Source organism: Odontomachus brunneus, unplaced genomic scaffold (assembly GCF_010583005.1).
Source record: "Odontomachus brunneus isolate Ranch 3 - 2012 unplaced genomic scaffold, Obru_v1 Obru_scaffold_001, whole genome shotgun sequence".
Classification (NCBI taxonomy): domain Eukaryota; kingdom Metazoa; phylum Arthropoda; class Insecta; order Hymenoptera; family Formicidae; genus Odontomachus; species Odontomachus brunneus.
In genome coordinates this window covers 1,568,675-1,576,566 of record NW_022639451.1, presented here as the reverse complement: position 1 = coordinate 1,576,566, position 7,892 = coordinate 1,568,675, and positions in this window count along the sequence as shown.

The following is a 7,892-nucleotide window of genomic DNA, read 5'->3' as shown; positions in this document are numbered from 1 at the left end:
TTTTAAAAAAAGGTGCGCTAAGTTCTCGCAGCGCACCTAATCAGTAAAATCAGCTATTTCTGTAGAACTATTGTTACATATGATATAGAACTCTAGAAATATTGTAAAACAAACCGGAACTCTAAAGAAATAGTTAATTTAAATAGTTTTTTTGATTAGGTGCGCTGCGAGAACTTAGCGCACCTTTTTTTAAAAGTCTATTTTTTTGTATTTAATGACCGGAACTATTGAAAATTGTTGCAAAGAGCTCTAGAACTTTTCAAGAGAGTATCAGAACTCTAAAAAAAATGTCACATTTTGAAATATGGTGTGCCAAGTTCACATAAGTCATGATGGATCGTGTTAATAAGAAGAGTGGCCGCGATATTTATTAACACGAACGAACGGGAAACCCACCCATCCCCGATCCGCGGGAATTACAGACCGCTCGTGCTAACGGGACGAAGCCGAAAAAGCGGACCGCGACTCTTCCGACGCGAAGAAGTCGGACAAATGCATGAACGATCACCGCATCGCCCGGAAGCGACTGCAAAATTGATTTTCGGAGATACGTCATGCCCGAGGACTACGAGGGAACGACGATGCGCGCTTGAGTATCGAACGAGATCCTCGAAGAGCCATCGATAAATCGCAAGGGTAGTGGGAAAAGAGAAGACTACAGGGAGAAGGCGGCAGCCTGAAGCCGGCGTCTAAAGCTGAAGCCTCTGAAGCGGCAGTCTGAGGAGCTCAAAGCGCATCGCGAGAAGAAAAACGATCAAGATGATACCTGGTAGAAATTTGATGCAGTTTTCGAGCAGTTGCTAGACAGTTATATTAACTTTCAGTAATTGAAGAGTAGAACTACTTGGGATTCTAATTGACATATAACGCATTTGCACGAAAGTTACATTGAGAAATTGTATTTAAAAATTTATTTGTGGGATACAGAGTTATTTTTTCTTGTATATGCACATATAAACAAGTCAAGTCTGTTTTATTTAATTACACGAAAACAAATGTAATGCGGTCCGTAGAGAGTGTAAATATCGTCAATTCCTTATTTCCTTTGATTTCTTTTTTCTTACTCTATGCTTTTCTATACGTCCCTATTCTATTCCTTCACGCAATTTTGAACCTTTTTCTAACAATTTTAATAAACATATTTTAAATTTTTCACAATAAGCATTGTAATACGAACATATTATAAAACTAAATTAATACTAACGTCTTGGAAAGAATTGGTTCACATATCATATAAATTGCTTCAACTGCTAAATAAGATTCTACCAAGTTTTTGTTCAGTTCTTACACGATATTTTTGCAATTAATAAAAATATACTGATACTAAACGATAACTGGACAGATGTCTACGCAAGTTGCATAAGTTTCTAACAGGTAATGAATCGACACGGAGTTCAAATCGTCGAGAAAAATGTGGTCTGATGCAAGTGCGCGGTCGAAGTATCACCGGATAATCCAATGTTTTTAGCGACTATTTTTAATCCCGGTGACTACACCGTCACCCCGCGCATTATGCCAAAAGCACATTCTCTCTCCTCACAATAAAGGCTGCATCCTCTACCTGAGATTTCGTTGCGCTGTGGCCGCGCGAAAGAAAAAGGAAGAACGGCAAGTTCCACTGCCTTCTAAGTCACAGTGCTTCCCAAAGCCGCGTGTCTCGAATTTTTCGTGTGCTTATACCGCAACTTGAAAACTGAATCATCGACCGAGCAGGATACTGAATTATTTTATTTGCATAATACAATGTCTAAACTGACTCGATACTTTGATCATGTTTCCTCTTTTGTCTCGAGAGAGCTCATCCTTGTTTAGTTCCGCAAAATCTCATGGAACGGAAGAGTATTATGCTAAAGACTCGCGATGTGCGTGAAACAGAACCTCCCTGTACAAAGACCGCGCAGACGGCAGATAATGAGATTACATTGTGGATTCAAAGGCAGTCTCGAAGCAAAGTCTGTAAATTTTCATTCAAAATCTATTGGGAATCAAAGATTCCAACGACATCAGACTTACAAGAATCAAATGCATGTACGAAATATTTTATAATGAAAGGACACGCGAACGTCCATATATATTCTCCGATAGCAGTCACGAGAGTTTCAGTCTTTTGGAGCTGATCAGCTAATTCTTCCAAGCCGGGTATGAACGCTTCAAAATTTCAAAAATTCGATCGAAAATTAACTCTACAATGCCAATGTCAGTCATATCGACTTATATTCCGAATTTAATAAAAATAAAATGCAATTTAACAAAAATAATTTTAAATAAAATAACAATTTAATAAAAATAGCAATTAGAAAAAAATGTAATTAATATTATTTCATTTTACTTTTGTAAAAAATTTCTGTAAAAAAATAATAAAAAAACAGGTTACAAGTGAAAAAGCTATAATAAAAATGACTATAGAATTCAGTGATTAACTATCCTTTCATTTCATATGCGCTATTTATTTTTAGGAACTGAAAATACTATTAAAAAATTTGCAATGTTTTTAACGAAATTTACTGTTCCTTAACAAGATAGACTTTACTAACAGTTTATTCCTGTTTTATTAGAAATATAATAAAATTAAAAAGAATTTATATGTGTGTGTGTGTATAAAAAAAAAATATATATATATAATATTCTCTTCGTATACTACTGTTAGCACTGCTGGCAATCCAGAATTGAGGAGTTATTCATCATGTATTTTCAAGACGTCCAAAAGGGGCATTTTCAATGGCGCATTAAGGGAGAGAAGTTACTAATAAATTCACGACATATTTATCGAACAAAATTCTGTTTTTATATATTTATTTTACTATCTAAATAATCGAAGTTAATTTAGAACCAATTTCATGATATTACTTTGCTACATTTTATTCAGTACAAGACAACTCAAAGAATAAAACAGTTTTCGAGTCTACAAAAACGATGTAATGAATATTATTCTTCCTTCTATACCGCGTTTGCTAATATGTAACATTTATAAAGGTAAATTGCTATTTGGATGACGTCATTTTTTGCGAAGTAAACTAATATAATAATTATCTATGATGTTTCTACGACAAGGTATGTGCAAAATTGCGATATTCAGTATCTCACAAACGGTGCAGACAAGTCGCATAAAATTATAACTACGAGTGTGTTTTATTGCGACAAATGTTCCATTAAATTTTCGTGTGTTTCAAGCATTCCGGTTTAAGTGTATAAACTTCTTAAATAGCTGGAACCTCTTTATTCGCTCGCGTGAAATCACGACATATTGCGCGATTCGATCGGGTCTCGCTTTCAGGGGGTGGATAGTCCTACGGAGTTTGTTTGTATGTGCGGCATAACGAAGAAACGATGCCGCGGAAGGATCCGGGCCGTTCGCGGTGCACTTTGGGAAACACTGTCCTAGGACCAAAGCAAACGAACACGCGGAGGTACGCCCACGCCCGGAGGAACAACTTGATACAAGAGAACCGTCTCGCTTACAATCTAGCCTTTATAGAATCCTTCGTTCGAAAGTGAGAGAAGGCAGCAGAGGAGGGTTGAAGAAGAGAAGCAAGGCTGGGCGAGGGGGAGGACAAAGACAAAGACGAGAGCAAGAGGGGCGCGCGGGAGAGCGTACACAATGGAGAGAACCGGAAATTCGAGCCGATGCACCAGCGAAAGGGGCATCTTCTTCTTCGGCAACGCGCGCCAGAGACTCGGCGAGATCTTGTCCAGCTCGGACAGCTTTACGACGCCGAAAGGCGGACGATAGGAAAAGAGGGTTGGCGGAGGGGGCATAATCGATGCCATCGAAGATTTCGCAGAATTCCCGCGGCAGAGCGAGTCACGAGACGAAAAACTCGTTAATTGGTCCTAATTTATTTCGAGATCTAACGACCAATCGCGGCAACGATCAGTGTGAGAACAATTTCGTAGGAGGGTTCGAGACCGTAACAGGATTTATTTCTATCGAAACATGGCCTGTACTGAAAAAACATACTTGAAAATTTGTGTGTGTATGAAATGAAAATTTATTTCATACAATTTACTCCATAGAAAAAATTCTATTTTACATGGACAAATTTTATACCCTAAAAAAATTGTTCAAGTATTTTTCTCTCAGTGTGGTTCGCGAAGCGAGCATTATCAGTCCGTTCTTGATATCTTCAAGTCACTTTGTCTTCTATAAATGAACGATTATATAGAGCGTTCGGTAATTGTGGTAATAAAGTACGAAAGATGCTTAGAAGTCAAAGTGGACAAAGCCGGCGATTAGTAAAATGACGACAAAAAGGAAATATGAAAAAATTAATTCCCCGCGATGTAGGTAGGTTAAGCTGATTTGCGAGAGTGATTTTTTCTCGACAATGCGGCGGGATTTATGAGCGCGGCCGCGATAAAACTCATGCCTGAGCGTGCTGCAGTGTGAAGGGAGCCTTACTCGCGTAGCCGCGAGGGCCGCGCCTCTTGTATTAGGCAGATTTATTAACGTGGTATCGAGATGCTTCTTCGGGTTTGAAGCGAACTGCATGAATAATCTACGGGGAAGATCTACCGACGTGAATCAGGCTCACTCTCTCGTTTGGGCAACAAACGATTGTTGTCGGACCCGCGCAATCGGCCTTGAGAGAAACGCCGGTTACACATTCGCTGCACATCTCTTGTCTAACGAATCATGTCTCAACGGTTGCTCGCACTAAACAAAGCAATACTTGAAAATTTATTTTCGGGATACACGGAAAAAAAGATTTGCAAATATATGGACAACTAAAAATATTAACTGCAGGAGCAAGTTTCTTGCTTTTATAGCAAAGTTATTTATTTATGATAGCTAAAAGATTTGCTAATATATATATATTTTTTTTTTTTTTAAATATATATATATTGGCTAATATATATATTATGAAAGCAAGAAAATTTGCTCCTGCAGAGTTAATATTTTTAGTTGTCCATAGCAAATCTTTTTTTCTGTGTATAAATATTATATTCACAGAAATTAATCGTATCACACAGAAATGAACTTTTCTCATAGAAATAAACTTTACGTCCCACAAATAAACTTTCAAATATTTTTTCTCTCAGTGTGATTACTCGAAGTAAATTAACTGTTAGGATTTAATCTTTATATTTTACGTAAACTATTCCTCCTCAGGGTTATCCGTACTCCTCGACTTAAAAAATTGACCAACATTAAGATGTACACTAAGAAAAAAATATTTGAAAATTTATTTGTGGGATATGATGTTTACTCATGAAGATAAACTTCATTTCCCACAAATAAATTTTCGAGTATTTTTTCTGTGTGTAGCTTATAAACTATTATCATTTATTGTGATTCGAAGATCGGGTCGACCGTAATATCGTGTCCTTCCAAATATCATCTTCTATTCACGTCATGCGTGTCATGTGCATGCGCGGCTCGCGCGAAGAGTAAAATCAAAATACCCGATCGCGGCACGGTCGCGAATCGAGAAAGTGACGCGTTTAAAGGCCGAGGTTGTGATTTAGAGGCAGCCTTAGAATAGTAATGAAGTATAAACATGACTGCGGGGGTGTGGCGAGCAGGTCGACCGCTTTTTGGAGTCACTCGGACGAGTTATAGGTCCCGACTACGGGACACTTCCTTGACGTTTAATTATGATTTATGGTCAGTTCGACGACGGGACTTTCTTGCTTTCTTTTGCTGTGAAACGTTGATTCGGTATGCCAGCCAGCTTCCGGCTTACACTCGTGCAACGTTCACGAAATGTTTTCGCTCGGAGGCTGGGCAGCGCTTTCAAGAGCGGTCGCTACTCACCAATCCTAATCTTTTCATACTAGTCTTAGAATTAAAACAAGCAACGTCATCCTATGGCTCGGATATACAAGAACGAAAGAATAAAAAAGAATGTCGCGGTGAGCGCTTCTTCTAGAACCTGCGGTTCCTTGACAAACATTATAGTGGATTTCTTCACGAAGAGAATATTGTAACAAAAATTATAAAATCAATGATATAATGATAAATAAATAATAATTTTTATTACATTTATGATAATTTTTATTATGTTTTCAGTCACTTTTACTATATCTTATTATAATTTTCATCATAACGCCAATCTATTCTTAGAATACTAAAATTATATTGTAATTTTTACTGTAATATTCTCTCCGTACTAATACCTCTAGTAACACCTCTTTTCGATGTGTCTCCTCATAACTTAATCTCAGTATTAATTCTATCTGACTTTAAATTTCGTATTAAAATATAATGATATTAAAATCCAAATAGAATTAAACGAACAAAAATATATCTATACTTTCTAAAATTTAAATTTCTCCTTAAACAATTCATTATACTTGAAAAGTATTTAATTATTCTCTAATTTACAAGCCGCAGAACAACCTTGCATATTTCAGCCCCAGAAAATATTCACGTTACATATTGTACAATACACTGAGAGAAAAATATCTAAGAAATACAAAATATTTATTCGGTGAATATTATAATACACTTGATTATACTTATATAAAACACTTTTTAGGCAAGAAAATATACTCTTTTTTTTTTAATTTTAGTTATTCATAAAACCAATCATTTATTCTATTTAATAAAAAAATTTAGATTTAACTTTTTCCCCGCTATTAATAATAATCTTATTCAATTGCATAAACAGATTTTTTGGCATTCAAAAGATATTAGCTATCACTCTGCTTATTACCGGGACAAATATACAAATTGGGATAAAATTTTCAATCTTTCGCTAAAACTATATTAATCTATTTAATGAATTATATTAATCTATTTAATGAAGTAAATATAAAACAATTGTACTTTTAAAAAATAAAATTAGTAACGAAAGGATTAAGTAAATATATCATTGGCAATCACCGAATATTTTTTATTCTTTAAATATACTTTCTCTTAGTACATGTATATAATAATTATAGCGGATATAATAAGAAACGAATAATCACAATGCGAAGGATGAGCTCTCGCGCGGACAGATTATAAATTTAGTCTTACAAGGATTTAGTTGTTCGGATGATTATGAGACACTCCTTGCCGTCTCGGAGATACTGGAGCCTTGATAACGGCCCGAACGGGAGAGAATGGGATTAAGATCAATCGTTCTTTGACGCGTTTAGGAACAAATCTTACGCAAGGGAACTCTACGAACACGACTACGTGAGCGGGGTGGGTGATGATTAATGTCACGTTTTTATCGACACGTTCATCGAATAGAATAATTGCGCTTTGTGGCAGACTACACAACATTGTGTCCGCGTCGACACGACATCATTATAAGAACATTCTTGAGCGAACGTTACGCTGACGGGTAGTGCTCCGTATAATCCGGCGAAACTTGCACGTACACATTATTCTGGACGCTATTTCGCATGTACATAGAACTTTCATGTACATGGAATATTTCAGCAACCTTTCTTGTTTCAGCTGTACTCTTTTTAACAAATCCATACATGACATTTTAATGATCTTGTGTTCGAAAAAATTCGACGGTAATTAATTATTCTCTCAAATTTCAAATTCAGCATTTTGAGGGTAGAATTTTTAATTAAGTGCCGCTTGGAATAAAACTCGGACGAAATTACTTAAACAGGTCACCTAGTTAATTTCCATTTTATAAAACTTTCTTAGTGTCGTGTGTATGTTAAATCTGGAAATGGCTACAAAAAGCAAAGACAAAATCCGAGGACATCGCGTGCATCGCGTGTAAAATCTGTCTGAAACTATTATGACATCAACAATTTTACATCTTTTCAGGTAAAAACAACTTTATCCCAAATTAAATATGTTCTTATTTGCCCGGTTCAACTAGCTATTTAAAACCATAAACTGCGAATTTATTGTATTGTATTCGTCTCTTCCTAAAATGTGTGAGACCTATAATCTTTAATCCTTTAGCTACTAATTTTTTTAGCAAAAAAAAATTAAA